Here is a 17,159-nt window from a genome sequence, read left to right on the forward strand (position 1 = left end):
ATTTCACACTATTCTGAATGTTACCTAATTTTCCAGTTTAAAAATACATTACAGGGATTAAGACATTTTTGAGTCTAAAAAGAATGCACATATTAGGGAAATTACTGCCTAAAATAAATAGCCCACTTTAATAAGCGGTCTCCCAGTTTGTATGATATTAAGGAAAAAAAACACTTCACAGACATCTAGTTTAATACATGTCAGTCAGCTTCATTTACAAGTTCAAAATCCAGAGGTAGACAAAATATTAGTTTGGTTGGGAATATGCAAAGTGCCAATTTTTCGTTTATTAATGCACTGAAGTGCTTGATAGAATGCTATTATGGAAGCAAAAAATAGTTGCCAGAAGGGTTTATTTAAGGGATGGTTACTGCAAATAAAAACTTTCAGCTAAAAAGGATTTTTTAAATTGTTTTTTAATATGCTTTTAATGACCCCTACTCCTCATACCTACCTCCTTGCTTCCCAAACTGTTTGTACTGTCCCCAATAACACTCAGTGGAAAGCTGTCGTTCCTGGCTAAATCCTTACTTAGGTTGGATGCTATGCCTCCGTTAGACAGGGTCACAAGGTCACAATCGATTTTGGAGGCCACCTGGAGAGTCCAGGCCGTGAACTGACTCAAAAAATTTATATCAGAGCTGGAATGGTCCACCTCCCAGGGCTCAGCCTGCGCTAACACCCCAACCGCAGGATGGAGCCTGCCAGGCCCAGCTCAGAGAGAGGCCAGAGTTGTTGACCCTGTTAGCTGACCTCTTCAAACTTCAGGAGAATTTTTCTGGCAGTTACCACGGTGACTGGGCACTCCAAGCTTATCCTTCTTACTGAAAAAAAAAAAAAAAAGAAAAAAAAAAAGAAAAAAAAAAAAAAAAGAAAAATTAAGAAGAAGAAGAAAAAAAAACGTTAAAACCTACCTCGTAGGGATGTCTGTCAAAAATCAAATACGTAAAAGTTTTAATTGTTTGCTTCTCTCTTGGGCTGCTCTGGCTCTAACTGGTACATCCTATGTGAACGTGGAGAAAACGATTTGGCTAAAAGAACTTCAACTTGTGAAGAAATAATGCTCAGTGGGTTTAACGAGAAGCATTTCTAATATCTGCTGGTGATCACAAGTGACACACTAAGAGGTTTATTGAGAAATAATATTTATTTTTCTTTCTGTATCTTTCTCCAAATTAGTAACATTTCTTACTGAATTGAGAAGAAGCTTAGACAAGGCTCAGGATTCTATGCTGCCTTCAGGTTTTTTTTCCTATTAAAACTATCTGCTTGGTGAAACATTAAGTATGCAGCAATACATTGTTTTGGTCTTGCAGAAGAGACTGCATAACCTATTTAATGTACCATGAAATATTATTTAAGAGGAAAAAGAAAAAAAAAATCCCCAAAAGTTGTCAGACATCATTAGTGCTAGTTTTTTCAGGCACTTTGAACACTAATCACTTTACACTTAAAATTTAGCAGGTAAGCAAGGTCTCGTGATGCTGACAGAAAACACTTGAAACACATCAAGGGATCAAGCACCCGAAGTAAACAAGAAAACAAAGTGCACTCTTCATTTCTGAAACAATAAGGGGAAAACTGGTGCTTCTTAATTTCAGAGCAATCACATATTACATACAAAGCTTTTATGTAAATTTTCCTCATGCTCCTCTACTTGAAATAGCATCTTGCAAAAGGGAGCACTGAAGAGTACACTGCATTATAGCTGGAAAAATCCTACTTAAGGGCTCCTGATGGCAAACTGTCAATCAGTATTCCCTGCTTGTTATGAACTGCTCATTTCTGGAGTACAGCTAAACAGAGCTTTAATGATTGAAACTTTAATGGCATTTTGTCTCACACATGGTTCTGAAGTATCTTCTGTTGTTTGAAGAGTTAAATATGGATATTCAAATTGCTGCTCAGCCACTGCTCTGCTCCTCCTGGGCTTCTCCAGTGGCAGTGCTGAGATGGCAGAGGAGACTGAGCTGCTGAGATGCCTCTCATGGGAGGAGATCACACAGACCCTATGGATACAAAAATAAAGCAGGAGGTTTGGGTGTGGGAAGCAAAAAAGCACATAACTGATCTTTTGTCCCAGACTTACTTTTCATTTCTGCTGGAAGGATGAGAAAAAGGCAATCCAGAGTACGTGTGTTAACTAACATTAAAAAAAAAAAAAAAATGGTGCATACAGGCACAGTACGGGACTCTTCCTCCTTTCAAAACTGGCTCAATTGCTTTGAAATATCATATGCCTCTCTGCTAAATAGATACATAGACACTTAATAATATTATTCAGCAACAGTGAATTAAACATGAAAACAATTTAAATTAAAAACACTTAAAGATTGTTTCCCTATTATTAAGGATGTGTTAGAAAAAGGCTAAGCCTCTCATGAGGAGATGAATTTTTTCGTTTGTGTTTTTGTTATGGCTATACAAGATGTTTTTATACTTTCTCTTTTTTTTTTCTCTGCACGAAAATTGTAAATTGAAACAATCAGGTGACTGATCAATAGGCTAGTGGGAAGAAAAAAAGTGTTTGTTAAATTCTGGGTTTTTTCCTTCTTTTTGAACAACACCGCATATATAAGCATGTGCCTTTCAATTAGATACCATGATTTATGAAGTCATGCTCAGGGCTAGCCAGGTTGTTGACTCAGATTAGAGCTGTGATGCCAGCTCATTCCCTGGTGACAAACACTGACTGTCCTTCCCGCAGCCAGGCACCCCTGGCAGCCTTATGAAAAGACCTTGTGGTTGGCACAGCACTGAGCAGGAAATGAGGTCCTCTCCGGTTTGGGACAGAGATGACTGGAGTTACAGAAAGCTGTAAAGCAAATTCAGCATCTCCTGAGTCACAGACTTTCAGCTCTGGTGGACCCCGCAGTTCCCAGGGTGACCCAACTCCCCAGCGCCGCCCCTCCCGCAGCCCCTCCAGCCTCCCACGGCGTGCCCAGGGGAGCACCCTGCACACTGTGGGGTGGCACGGCGTGGCGTGGGACTGATTTCAGGTGGCAGAGGGGAACAGAGGGCACCACGGTCCCCCAGTCCCCCCATGTGCCCCAGTCTGGTGCTCAGCACCCTCCTGAGGGAATCCCTTTCTCCCTCATCCCTACCAGAGAATTTTTTGGCGCGTTGTATGGTGTTTTTCTAATACTGTCACAAGGCTTTTATGTCGGCCTATAGCTTGGGGACCTTTGTGTGGCCTACCCTCCTCCGGGAATTTCACATATAAATCACTGGGAAGCAGGAAATCCTTAAGACCTGGTAGGAAGCTGTTTACCTCACGTTTGCCTCACCACAGGCAGCTTTAGTCCACAGAGCATCTTGCCGTGTAGGTACTACAGCGACCCAGACACCTGGACCTGAAACTGGGGAACTTGGCCCACATCTTGCAAGATCTGCGAGCCAGAAAGTGAGCTCCTGGAACGGGGTTAGGAACTCCTAATGAATTCATGGAGTAGGTCTCCCTGATCTTCTCTGTGTAACACTTCCACTCCGAATTCCCTCAATGACATCGAAACAATAATATTTAGACCATTTGGGGCTTGAGATTATTGCTTTAATAAATTGGGTTTTTATTGGTTCATTGTGGCAAATAAGCCCCCGATTGATTTTGCTCCTAATCTGCATGGAGAATGCATTCCGCTGTAATTAAATCTCGTGTAACTGGGCACTCTGTGTTTGCTTGTCTCTTAGCTCGCAGTGGCATGAGATACAGCACATCAAACGTTATCCTCGCCACGATAGGCACCCTGCCAGCCCGCGGAGCGATGATGCTCGCCTTTAGCGTGCTTACAACGTGTACGGCTGGAGAGCCTTCGGAGCAGCGGGCAGCGCTCGGGAGACGTAAAAAACTTATTAAGAGGAGGAAGATGGCCAAGGACAAGGTCTTTTCTCTCGAGGAAGAAAACACTGCGAGAGAGGCGGGGGCCGCTGCCCCGCCCGCTTTCCACAGGTCCCCGCAGCCCCCGGCGCGGCTCCGCTGCCGCTCCCGGGGGCTCCGGCCGGGGCAGCCGGGTCCCTTCGGGTCCCCTCGGCCGGCGGGAGCGCGGCCGGGCTGCCAGGCGGGCAGTTTTGAAGAGTCGATCTTCATAATACAAATCCCCCGGCTTCGCCTCCCCGCCAGCGGCGCGAGCCAGCTTTTTAATTGAATCCCGGGGATTTGGCCGCAGCCGAGAGCCCCGGTTCGGGCCCCAGCGCCGTGGGTCTCCCCTCCCCAGAGCGGGACCGTCTCTTGAGGGCTGATCTCTCGCCTCTAAACCGAGGCAAGGGGGGGGGGGGGGGGTTCCGGCGGCCAGGGGGAGCCCCCCGGCCCGGGCCCCCGGGGCAGAGCGCGGGTTCGCTGCACCCCGGGGCTGGGGGCGGCGGGGGGGCCGGGGGCAGCTGGCGGGGCCGCGGCCGCTCCTGGCTGCTCCCGCCTCTCGCCCGGGCAGCGCTTTAGGGGGGGCTCAGGCCGGATCCTGCCCATTCTATACGTTAATGCTCTTTTCTCTCCGGCTGCAGGGAAGCAGGCCAGCGGATAATTACCCCTCACTGCAATCCGCAGAGCTGGCCTAATCCGAAAGCTCAAGTGCCCGTAAGTAAAACTTCAGGAAAAGTTATTGAAACTGACAAATACAGGGTGACAAATAATCAATAAAAGCCCAGTCCCATATCCTTTATTGTTTCCAGGCACTAACAGCAAGTAATGAAACCTCGGCGAGGACGGGGGAGGGAGCGGCAGGGACCGGGCGCTGGCCTGGCTCCTGGAAACCCCCCACTAAAAGAAGGCCAGGGAAGAACCCAGCAGCACAAGGGGGACGATTCCGTCCCCACGGGAGAGAGGAAAATGTCACCCTCCCAACACCCGGTCTTCCCCAAGCCCTCCCTGCCGCCCGGTGGCGGGGCCGGGGTGCTCCGGATGAGCGAGCCCGGGAGTCTCCTGCCCCGCCGGGAACTTCTGTCCGACCCTGCGGGCAGGGACGCCCCGGAGCCCGGTGCCACCCGGCAGCCTCGGGCTACGCACCTATTTCACGCACCCGCACAAAAAAAAAAAAAAAAAAAAAAAAAAAAAAAAAAAAAAAAAAAAAATCAGGCTCTGAAATCTACGTTCTGAAATCTATAACATCCCTGAACACCCAACGCGCTCCTGCTCATTAGCATGTCGGCCCTGGATTTTCCACGCCGCAGTTTCTAAAGTTTCAGCGAAGGACGCCGGGCAAGATAAATCCGTGCTGTCGTTTCTCTCCCTTTCTGTCTCTCCAAATTAAGTTTTGATCTATCAGTTTAAACACTGGCCAGAAAGTTGATTCACTTTCTGTTAGGATTTCGGGTTAAACCGGGGGCTCCTCCAGTGTCTTTAAGCTTTTGAGCTGTGTAAATGAACTGCAGTGTCACATAATCGATGGGGAAAACTCAGCTGTCACAGATACGAAAGCAGCCTCCTGCCACAGCAATAACGTGATTTGGCATTTCAAAGTTTGGAAACGTGCTGTCTGCGCGTCCGGGGCTCGGGGAGGAAGAGGGACGGGGGCGATGCTCCGGGGCGGGTGGGGGGACAGTCCCAGCCACGGTGGCCCCCGGCCCCGGCAGCCCCAAGTGCCGGCGCCCCGCACCGCGGCACCCGCTGCCGCTCCACTGCCGCTCCCTCCCTTCCCGACACACGCTGCGAAAGTTGTTTCCCAACTTTGGCGTTAGGGGAGGGTTGACCCAGAACAAATCTCAGTGTCTCGGTGGCCTTTCCAAAGCGGCCGTGCCCCCCCGCCCCGAGCCTGCGGGACGTGCCCATCTGGAGCACGCACCGTGAGAGCAACTGTGCCGCGTACAGCGGCCATCAGTCACTAAAAGCCACACGCTTCAGTGGACCGGGGATAAAACGAAGTCCTGGTGACGCCTGGTTAAACCACTGACCCTCTTGCGAGGGCTGGAGAAGGGGGGAAGGCGGGCCCCTCCCCACAAAGCCGGCTTTGGGGGGCTTGGCGCGGGGCGATACCCGCAGAGGCCGTGCCCCTGTCCCGGAGCTGGCAGCGCTGCCCAAAAGGGGACTCAACGCAGCCGGTTTGGGGTGTCCCACGGGGCCACGAGGGACAGGGAGGGTCCCGCCAGAGCCCCCGGCCCGGCCATGCCCCGTGGGCGCGGGGTTCCCACCGAAATGGTTATTTTCATATCGGCTTGGGTGGAAACACCAACCCGTGGGCAGGGCGTGCTCCAAGCCGCGGGGTAAACGCTGCCCTCGGCCCCCTGTCCCTGCTGCACACCCCGATTTTACCCGCACACATGCGCAGGAAAACAACCCACACAGCATGTTCAGATGCTTTCTGGAAGGGGAAGGCTTTCATTTCAAATTAGGAAGCTCTCTCAGATGAACGATAAACTCCGCTTTTGTCAGGCTACGGTGCTTGATCATATCTTTGTGGTTTTGTCCTCACCAAAAAGGGCCCCGGAGGCTCAGCCAAGAAACAGGATTTCAGATAGTTTGATTTGACATGAGGAAACTTTGCATTTGTAATATTCTAAGACTCTGAAGGGGAAAAATGAAACCTCTGTAGCTGAGACAAGAAGTGTGCCTAAATGCCACTACGCTTCAATCCCCGATTGGATATAATTTAAGTCTTCTCTGGCTTAGAGTAATATACTCTCCAACCTTGAGGCTATCCAAAAGGGGGGATTTAATGAGGCCGAGTTTATACACTTATATAATTTAGGGGTTTCGCTGTAGCTGTAAAATGACAATTGGTACATGTGTAGTGCAAAAGAGCTGAAATCCCATCCAGGGACCAAGTTGGTTATTTCTGAAGGAGCTGTCATTTCCAGCAGGGGGGCACAATGAGAAGGCCGGGAGCAATGGAGCTCTGATCTCCACCAAGGAGAGATAACCACCTGATTAAAATGGGGCTCTTGTTCCCTCGTTACTCGATCGTCGTGTGAACTTACCTTATTTACAATTATAGGCAATGAGTGAGTCGCCCAGATTGTAATACACCTATAGCTTTGAGTTTACTCCTCCCTTTGTTATCAAGACCATCTCTTGGACAGATTTCTGGACCACTCATAGCGTGTGAGCACAGAATTGCTCTTGAGGAGGGAGGGGATGTGCATGTTCCGAGTACCGCAGTGCTAGCACAGCGCCTTCACCCTCCCACACGCCCCCGCTGGGAACCGAGCGGGACGCCAGGCCCAGCAGAACCAGCCTGTGGAAGTCAGGGTGTTTACAGCCTGCAGGCACGAGTGAACACCGCCAGAACGCAAAGGGACTCGGCATTAGGTGAAGGACTATTTTGTACTACACATCTGGTGTTTGCTCATTCTCCAGGTGAACCCAGGCAGGGCGGCTGCTGGAGGACACTCCCTTCTGGGGTCACTCTGGAGCCCAGGTGTGCACCAATGGCATCAGACAATGATGCACCTCTATGCTGAAATTTAACGCACTTTGTTCTCCATTTTAATATTAAATGGTGCCGTGTTTGCCAGATTATTATCCCACTATTGCTTGTGCATTTGTCTCTTATGTCTAGTGCCTGTCATTACACAAAGCGTTTTGAAGAGCTAATTTCAAAAGACAGAAAGTCTACACTTACTATAAAAGTCATTAAATTAGCATGACAAGCATAAAGTTCCTAGGTTATAATTTGGTTATAGATCTGAAATCTTCCCTGCTTTTTCTCTCCACTTGAAGGATGAAGGCTGAAGCGAGGCACTGACTCGAAGTTAGGACAGTTGAGCTGTTTGGTGGAGAAACAGGGAAGAGATGAGGGCTCCAACACGACTTTTTTGGCAGAGCAGTGGGTGACAAGAAAGAGTTCTGATTTTCTCTCTCGTCTCCCAGCAGCCAGAGAAAGGTGTGATCAGATGGTCTGCTACTACAACAGGTGGGAGCAAAATAAAAAGGAAAAAAAAAAATCCCGGTGCTTTTCTCGTCGATTAAAACGTCTCTGGAATAGCAGGACGCGTGCCTTTTATATCCCGCTAAATGCTAAGATGGGAAGATGTGTTATAAAAGCAGCCATTGGCTGTTTCCCCTAAGGCTGCAACATCCCCTTCATTTTAATCGCTTCTTCGTTTCGGAAGAAAGCTGTGGAGAGGAGGGGGAGCGCTCCTTCCCCCAGCTCCCCGTGCATCTGCGGTGACGGAGGGCTGCAGGAAGCCCCGGTGGTGCCAGGACCGGCAGCGTGGGAGCGCCCGCTCTGCCCGGCCGGGCATCCTCTCCCTGACACGTTGCATTTCGACAACGAGAAAATTAGAGAAGGGACGGGACATTCAAACGCGGTGCTCACAGAAGAGGCTGCCTTAGTAGTTATTTAGTCTAAAAACCTGCTGTCAACTTTTTTTTTTTTTTTTTTTTTTTTTTTTTTTTTTTTTTCCCCGCCGGGATCAGCGAGGTGCGTTTCTTTGCGCTGATTCGTTTGCTTTTAACCAGGCATGCTGCGAATTGTGGAAGCTTTCCATTTACCTTTTCTTCTTTAAGCGTTTTAATTATCATCACTGACCTGTTGGGCATACCTACAGTATCAATGTCCCTTTTACATCGCTGCCTTCCCTTTCTCTGCATGTTTCTGCTATTTAACACTTGCTACCTTTGCCATTAGAGTCCTAGAGTGACCCCCATGGGTATCTTTGAAAGAAAGACCCTCTGCATTCCAGCACTGCCTCCTTACCCAAGTAATAGCAAAGGGACCATTCAGACACATGGACCACACTGAAGCATTAATTAGGCTGATGAAATCCATAGAAATGTATGGATTCAGCATAATCGAGTTTCTTCTGCTGACTATAGTTAAGGAATACGTGAGCAGCTGGGAGAATAGAAAGTACTGTTAGGGTGAAGTCATGCATGTAATTGAGTATATTTAACATAACCATTTTAATGATCGGTGATTAAAAGTGCATCTACTTAAATTGTATACCTCTGCAATTTGTCCATATCAACTTTAGAGCACACACAAAGAAAAGGTCGTCATATAAATTTATAAACAAGATCCCTTCCTGGCTACACATGACTCGAGCTGGAATGATAACTCAGCAGCAGCGAGGGGGGAAAGGCCTTTTGCAAGAAAATAGCTACGCCAGTGCGATATTAATTAATCACTGGTTTGGCCCCCTTGCTCTCTTGTGCAGTCACAGTATTAGAAGTGCATAATAAGTGAGTTTTCTTTTCATCCATAATTATTTATAACAATCAGATCACTCAGGAAAAAAAAATCCCTGGGTTTCTTTCCCATATTAAAGGAGTATCTTTTCCCTCGCTTGACAATAGTGTGTGTGTGTGTGCATATACATATAATCAAATAATATATTTGGCTTTTTTTTTTTTTTTTAATCCGCATGAACATCGCCGGAGATCCAGCAAAGAAACAATAAATGATTAAACTTCTCCTGACGCTCAACTTGCAGGCGGAGAGGTTAAGGACTAGAAACGCGGACAGTGTTTGGGGGAGCCGTAGTTGATGGGCACGGCCGTGGTCTCCTCGCAGGAGACCCCTGAGAATGGGAAATTAGCAGTCGAAATCTGCTAGTGGGTTCTGGATCCCACAAAGCCCACGCGTTGGGAAGGCTGAGTGTCTCTCTCTCGCCTATTCAATCTGCCCAGGCTGGTTGCAGCGAATAAATAGAGTCATTGTGGAGCCCATACACAAACCGACCCAACTCCCTCCCCCATCCCTTCTCGCCCTCCCCCCGTCCCTTTATGCTTAAACGCACACAAATCCGCAGCCGCTCCGCACTGAGAGGAGCCCAAACTTTTCTTCCCTTTACTGTACAGCGCCTGTGGGAAAGGTTTATTCACATGTATGGAATATGTACTTATGTGGCGGGGACGGGGGTTCACGCTGGGTGAGGGCGAACAGGAGCCTGCCAGGAGAGCAGGACCCACCGTGCCCTGGCCCCGCCGGGCGGGCGGGCGGGCGTCCTTCTCCCCGCGGAAGATAACGGTTCAAAGTAGCCAGATGCATTAAACAGCCACAAAAGGGGCCGAGAGGAATGGGGGGGCGGGGGGCGAGGTGGGGGGGAGATTCACTTAAGTTTCTGGTGGAAAACTTAAATGCTGCCGTCTCTCGCTCTCGCAGCATCGCTGCAAGGTGAAATCCATTTGGCCTCATCCCCTCCCAAGCGGCCGCAGCCCGGCGGGGCGGGCGGCAGCCCCGCGCCCGGGGAACTTGCTCCGTGCGAGAGAATTTGCAGCCTTGAAAGCATATTTTTCTTCCAGCTATGGTGGCACTTAGATGATAATGTAGGCAATGAAACTGGAGAGATTTATATCTTTTGGAAAGTAGGACGAGCCAGATGGTAATAGCGTCATTAACAAACAAACTTAGGATCTGCAAGTGAAGCTTGAAATTGGGAAAGAGATCTGGAGAACAAAAGGAGCTGCTGTTGAGGGGGGGGGGGGGGAAGAGTCCCTCTTCTGCCGGCCAAATCTAAGAGCACATTCTGGAGGGGCTGCTCCTGCCCAGCACTAGATAATAAACGACGGCTTTTTCCTCCCCTGTTGTGACTGAGAAAGGACAGAGAAAACTTTTGCAATAGGCAAATGTGGCATTTATTTATGTGTAACCCTTTGTAGCCTCAAGTGTCCCAAATGGGCCTTTAATTCAAATCCCTAGTTTGATACGGAGGGATCGCTTCTCCCAAGTTTATTTTAAAGAAACAAAGCGCCGCTTGTGGAAGTTGAAGGGCCAAAAGTTCAGTAATTATTTTTTTGAATTAATAATAACGAATAAATATGAAAGGTTAAACGTTATTTGCTGTGAGAGTGGAAACATCTGAGGGATTTATTGTGCCTTCGAGTCTTTTTTTTTTCCCTTTTTTTTTTTTTTCCTTCTACCCCCTCAAAAGCCGCTCACTCTTTGCTAGAAGGCACCAACACAGCAGGGGCGAGGGTGCCCGGGCAGGGCCGGGATGCGGGACGTTCAGGTGGGGGGGAGCAGGGAGGGCTTCTCCCCTGCATCACCCGTCGGATTTTGCTCTCCAAACCCACCCCGGGAGGTTCTTGATGTCCAGGGAAAAGGCCTTCAGCACAGATTTACCCAGCTGAGAGGCCATAAACACCGGACACCCACCAGCACCAGGGCTTCAGCAGGAGAGATGGGCTGTGTGCCTCCTAAATTTTAACCAGTGTGTTCCCAAATGCCACTGAAATGTTTGGAGGTCTTTAGAAGATCCCCGCATCTCCCTTCCAAAGTTGATGGTCATTAGATGATTAATGATTTAAAAGATGCCTGTTAACAGCCCCAAGTTGAGAGACATGGACCCATGCTCTAAAGTAAAAACCTAGCGTTTTTTTTTTTTTTTTTCCAATGTGCTGGAGATCTTTAAAAGCCCCGAGGACTTACCCTTAAGGCATTATTCAAAGAAAAAAAAACCTGAGACTGGCGGTTCGTCACAGGCAATTGTAAAGGGTTTCAAAGGACCGATCAAACGAGTTGGAGAGTAATCTACATTAAAGTCCGGATGGCAGTGTTACAACATGCACCTGCAGGGTATTTGCTATCCGTGCCCCTTACAGAGCTACAAATCACCATTAAAGAAAGCTGCTTAAGCTTCCTCCGCGCTTCTAGAAAGACTTACTCGGGCTCCTTCACTTTGATATTTATACATCTTGTTATTGATAAGTGTGGGGCTGTTCAGCTCTCCCTTCCCCCTCCCGGACTGTCCCCGGGCACTTTTGCACCAGCCCCTCCCTGCCCCCACCCCTCGCACGGCTCCGGGCGGGTGTTCAGGCGCCCCGGCCCCACGGAGGACACGCGTGGACATGGGGTTATCCCGCTCTCCCTGCCATGTGCCGGGTTCGGGAAAAGTTTCGGTTTATTTTATTTCTGTAGTTCCCCCCAGGCTCTGTCGCCAAGACGACCGGGGCAGCCCAGGCAGCATCGGCACGCGGGATGTCCCGGCGGATTTTCTCACAGTTGCGGGAGGCGCAGACATGGAAATGAGCTCATTGCGAGGGAGTGGCGGCCGCCCGGGCCGCCCCCAGCCCGGCCCGGCCCGGCCCGGCCCGGCCCGCTGGGTCCCGGGGCTGTGGGACTCGCTCTTCTCTTGAAGGCATTTGGAGGAAGTCGCGCCGTTTCATCCCTGGCCGCGCAGAGCCCCGGAGCGGGCACAGTTAACCCCTGGCACGCCGCGGGGCCGCGGCTGCCGGTAGGGAGAGCCCTGGCGACCCCCGCGACCCCCTGCGCCCCCTCTGCTCCCGCACTCCCACGGGCAGCGTTCGGTGGGCTCGGGGGTCCCCGCGCCAGGTGATGTCAGCGGGGAAAAGTGAAGTTGTAAGACAAACAAGCCGGGAAAGCTAGAGGGGGGGGGAAAGAAAATCAAGATTTTTCTACCCATTCGAGGAGAAAAAGCTCAAAGGTCAACAGGGATTCATCAACCGCTTCCCACGGATCCAGACAGGGCGAGTCGCTCAACTTGGAATTTTTTTGGGGGTAATTTTAGTGATCAGGTTTGTGTTTTCAGTACTTCCCTCCAGTGGGTTCTTGCAAATGAACAAAACCCCCCCGTCGCAGGTGTGAGGCTGCGGTGCTCCGCGGAGGGCCCGGCTGAGCGGGCGGGATGCCGGAGCCCCGGGCAACCCCGAGGCAGCACCGGGGACCCGCACGGCTGTGACCTGGCGGCTCCTGCCGCGGGCAGCTGGGGCAGCACACGGGGAGGGAGCAGAAAGGGGTTTCGCTGCGTTGGCGGCACAAGAAGATTCAGCTGGTTTGTCAAAAATCAACTAATTAAAAACCCCGCACAAAAGTAAGGGACAATATCCCGAATTCGGTCTACCTGCCTCACCTGACACTCCTGGCAGCGATGGGCCGCGCGGTGGGCTGGCACCCATGGCCCTGCCGTGTCCCCTCGCTCTCCCTACGCCCCCACGGGGTTTTCTGGCGCAGCAAAGCGCGCATTGTTGGGGCTGGGGGGAGCTGGGACGGGGCGGGGGCCCAGCAGCGCTGCCAGCGCCCACCGCAAAAGTTTGCCAGATCAACTCCTGTCCAAGGAATTGTCCTCGGAGGGGTGGAGGGGAGCGGGACCCGCGGTCCCGACCGGCCCATTCCAGGCAGGGCGCCTCTAGCGCAAGGGGAAAAGCCGCGGGGCGCTCCGCGGGGCAGCGCGCAGTGGCGGGATCGGGCCGGGAGAGCGGATGCGCCCCCGCCAGAAATCGCTCAACTTCTGCCTTGGAGCCCCGGCCCCGCAACCGGGAAGGGCTCGGTGCTGCTCTCAGGGTGGAGCGGTAGGGTTTGGGGCAGTGGGGCCGGACAAAGGGGGCCGAGGCAGGAGCACCCCAGGACAGAGAGTGGCACTTGGCGGGGGGCACCGCCCGGGGGCCCGGCCCGCACCCCCCGGCAGTGGCAACCCCTGACACGTCTCCTGCCTTATAACGGCGAGGAAAACTTGCAGTCGCCTCTAAAGTGCGGCAAAACAAACCCCCGGTACGTTCGCAGGGCTGGCGAGAAGGTGGCGAAGCGCAGCGCCGAGTGCCCCAAGCCCCCCGGCCGCCCCGCCGGGCCCACACCCCCGGGCCGCAGCTGATGGGGGGGCCCGGGGCGAGCGAGGGGCGAGCGCGCCTTGGGCCAAGCGCTAATTTGGTGTGTACGCTTAAGGCGGCCATCTGAGGGCTGGGTAGCAACCAGGGGAAAGGGGTGTATTCGCCACTGGAAGATTTAGGTTGTTGCTAGGATGTGAGAACAAAAAATCTTCAATAAGTCGGGGAGGGGGGAGGACGGGGCAGAGGGGGAGGAAGGGGGGTTACAAGGTTTGTCACAGGGAAAAGTGCAGACATCTGCTGGAACTTCCATATCTAAGCTGTTCATTTACAGGAGCCAACTTCTGAAATCTCCACAATTAGATCTGCATTGTTCTTTCTCAACAACACTGGCTAGAAAGAAAAGGTCTTCTCTGTCGGGGCCAATCCAACGAAGCGTTTGACGTTATTAAATAATAAAGCGATTGTGATTTACATTGTTGTTCAGAAAAAGGGCCAATTATCCACTGTTATGTTGCCATAAAGATCATATTAACTCGAATTAGTAATCAAACAATATGCTAGCGTTAAAAGTATAGAGAGGACAACGCGACTGGTCTTGTTGCATCCTCACTTTTTCTTGTAAAACCAGAAGCATAAATACACTTGAAAGAGGCGCAGAAACTTCATCCTTAACGGGGAAAAAGCGAAAGAAGTACCAGCGTTTGTGATTAATGGTCCTCTGTGTTGACTGTTTTCAATTAATTCAAAGCCACCCAAATATCATATTGATTTTTCTGTTTACAAATTAACTCTTCTTTAAAATATCACGGGAACTGTTCCACGTTACTCCGAGAACCGGGGCGATTTTTTAATGTAAAGTCTTTTAGGATTTTGATTTTGGGGTGCTTTTTGTTTGTTTTTCATTTTGTTTTGAGTTTGGATTTTTTTTTTCAGAGTAACGTTTTCTAAAGGCGTTTAAGTTCCAAGCAAAGACGAACCTCACCACCACCAAAACGCAAACCCAGCCGCATCCCTGCACTCCAGCAAATTTTCCTCTGCCATAATCAAATAATTATTTTTATTAAAGCAGTTATTAGGTTTATAACTCATTTGCCACTTAAATTTGTGCAACCAACCAAGGCGATCTAAATAGGTTTGAGTTGCCCCTCGGGTCCAGGATGTAAGCGGTAAGAAGGAGGATTAATTATGGGTGTGTGCAGCAGGAGGACACAAAGGCTGTCCGGTGGCGCGGGGAGCAGCGGCGGGGCGCAGCCCCTTCCTCGGGCGGGTCCCCGGCAGGGACCGACACCCCCGGCCAAACTCCGCTGCCTTTGTTACTGAGCTGCCACGGGGCCGGGGCTGGGGGAGCTGCAACTTGTTGGCAGTAAATAAGGCGTTGTCAGGTGATGATGCTCCGGCGCGTTTGAAACGTCCCGAACAAAGTGTCAACGAGACTTATTTTTCATACAGCACTATCGATATGATATGATACGATATGATATGATGATATGATATAGGAACATCGATCTGTTGTCTCCCGTGTAGACAAGGTCCATTCTTTGTGAGCGGGATGAGAGGATCTGCCCCCTGGAAACGTGCTCCGAGCGCCCACCGGCACCTGACTGGTGCTTCTAATGTCATTTATTGCCAGCACGTTTTGTTATCGGCTGGGGGTGGGGGTTACTCGGCGCTCAGGTAATAAGCGGGTAGCTGTCAGCTTCTCCCGTTTAGCACCACTCAGGCAAGAATGGCTTTGCCAAACTGTTCCAGGAGCTGATGCTATTTGTTATCACGATTCGGGGGGAAAAAAAAGAACATTCACAGTAACATGGGTTTATATAAGCAAACGCCGAGCAATTTTCCTCAGCGCAATGCATCAGCAAGTATATCCAAAAGAGCTTAATCTACTTCTTGCAGGTTAGGTGCAAGAGGAATCAGCAAGGGCTGCTCCGGGGTGCCATGAAAATCCCGGCTCATTGGCTTGGCCGCGATAGGACGAGGCACATCAAATCGAGGCGGAGAGGGACAGAATCAATCAGTCCTCTTGGCTGAGGAGTGAGCCCTCGCTCTGGAAATAATTTCGAATAAAACTTGTGTAACCAAGTGTAACCTAGCTTACTCTGAGCACATCGTCGAGAGGGGAAAAAAAAAAAAAAAGTTTAAAAAAAAAAAAAAGAATTACGGAAATAAGCCAAGAAATAACAATCTGGACCGAATTAATAAGAGTGCAAAGTTTTTACCCATGTATAAGGATAATATATTAAGCCAAAAAGGAGACAGGTTATTTCTAAATAGGATTAAAATGCGTTTGTGTATAGGATTAGACAATCTCATCCATTTAAAAACAGTGTCTCTCCTCCTCCTCACAACACTTTATTACATATTAAAAAACAAACAACAACAACAACAACAACAAAATCAAGCCAAAAACCAAAAAACTTTCCCCGTTAGAAGCACTTGGGGTACGCGTTTTATTAATCGAGAGCCTTTTTTTTTTTTCTTGCAATCAAATGCAACTGATGGCCCTGAATAAGCCGCCTTGTTAGGAAACGGGCCATTTTTTAAAACCTGTGATCAAAACAGACCTGTCTTCAGAGAGAGCACAGCAGATTTAAATGTTGGTCAAAAGGAGTCACAACTGTTCATTAAAAGCAAACCCTAACTAGTGCTAATGTATAGCCATTTTGTGAGCTCAGGACTGTGGAAAGAGGCGAAAAAAAGTCTGAGAGTGTGAGCTGATGCCGTGCTGGCTGGCAGTGTGTGGTCTATTGTAGGGAATGTGCTTTTTCCACTGAACAGAGAGCCCCCCTCTTTTATTCCCCAGCTCTACTGCACCTGCACTGGATCAGGGAGCTACTGCCATTCACCACATCAACAGAGAAGACATCTCTGACAGCACTCAATTCATTACATTTCTTCCTGCTTTTCAAACCAACGCACAAAAAAAAAAAAAAAAAAAAAAAAAAAAAAAAAAAAAGTATTGCCAATCAGTGCCTGGGGGGCAGGGAAGAAATCTTACAATACTTTATATTCGCCGCTCATTTTGGATTTCATTAGTCAGAAAACCTCACTTCTCAGCCAGTTACAACTTTTCTTTCTCTTTCTTTCTTTCTTTCTTTCTTTCTTTCTTTCTTTCTTTCTTTCTTTCTTTCTTTCTTTCTTTCTTTCTTTCTTTCTTTCTTTCTTTCTTTCTTTCTTCCTCTTTCTCTCTCTCTCGCTCTCTCGCTCTCTTTCTCTCTCTTTCTCTCTCTCTCTCTCTTTCTTTCCTTCTTTCCTTTTTCTTCTTTCCTTCCCTGCTTAGGGCGCTGCTGGCAGCGGAGCTGGGGCCGGTGCCGCCTCTCCTGCCACGGCCGGGGCAGTTCCACGCCGGGGCTCCGCAGCCCTGGGAGCGGAGATGGGCCGATGGCGAGGCTCCTCAGGAGAGAGTTTATTCACAATTCATGGGAGCAGAGCAGCTCTCCGGAGACGGGGAGAAAGGAACGGCCGAAGATCCCAAAGTGTCCCGCAGCAATTGCGGGGGGAGCGGGGGTGGGGGTGTTACCGGGAGTGCCGAGGCAGCGGCGGCCACTGCGGGGAGGGGACGCACCGGCCCCCCTAAGTCATGGAGAAAGTTGTTCTCGGCCAAACTCCTCGAAAGGGACTCCGGGGAATTTGGGAGTAGCTTGGTTTCTTCAGGAACCGTTTTCCAGAAGCATTTGCAAGCGAAAGAAACCGAGTCGATGGGTTTAGATTCAGGTATTTGATCTCG

At 49.9% G+C, this 17,159-nt stretch overlaps 1 protein-coding gene across 4 annotated transcripts in view; it reads right to left on the reverse strand.

Moving 5' to 3' along the window:
- The window catches only part of LOC136295159 (uncharacterized), a 271,346-nt gene that overhangs the window by 11,198 nt on the left and 242,989 nt on the right, over window positions 1–17,159 (reverse strand). Inside the window, exon 3 of one of the 4 annotated variants that reach the window (XR_010722596.1) lies at window positions 1,844–2,009. The exons of the other annotated variants lie outside the window; for them this stretch is intronic. The gene's annotated coding sequence lies outside the window, so the exon portion shown is untranslated. The remainder of the gene's footprint in view (window positions 1–1,843; window positions 2,010–17,159) is intronic. 4 annotated transcript variants of the gene reach the window in all.

This window comes from Chamaea fasciata, unplaced genomic scaffold, assembly GCF_029207755.1.
Source record: "Chamaea fasciata isolate MVZ Bird 193981 ecotype frontalis unplaced genomic scaffold, bChaFas1.0.hap1 SCAF_11, whole genome shotgun sequence".
Lineage (NCBI taxonomy): Eukaryota > Metazoa > Chordata > Aves > Passeriformes > Sylviidae > Chamaea > Chamaea fasciata.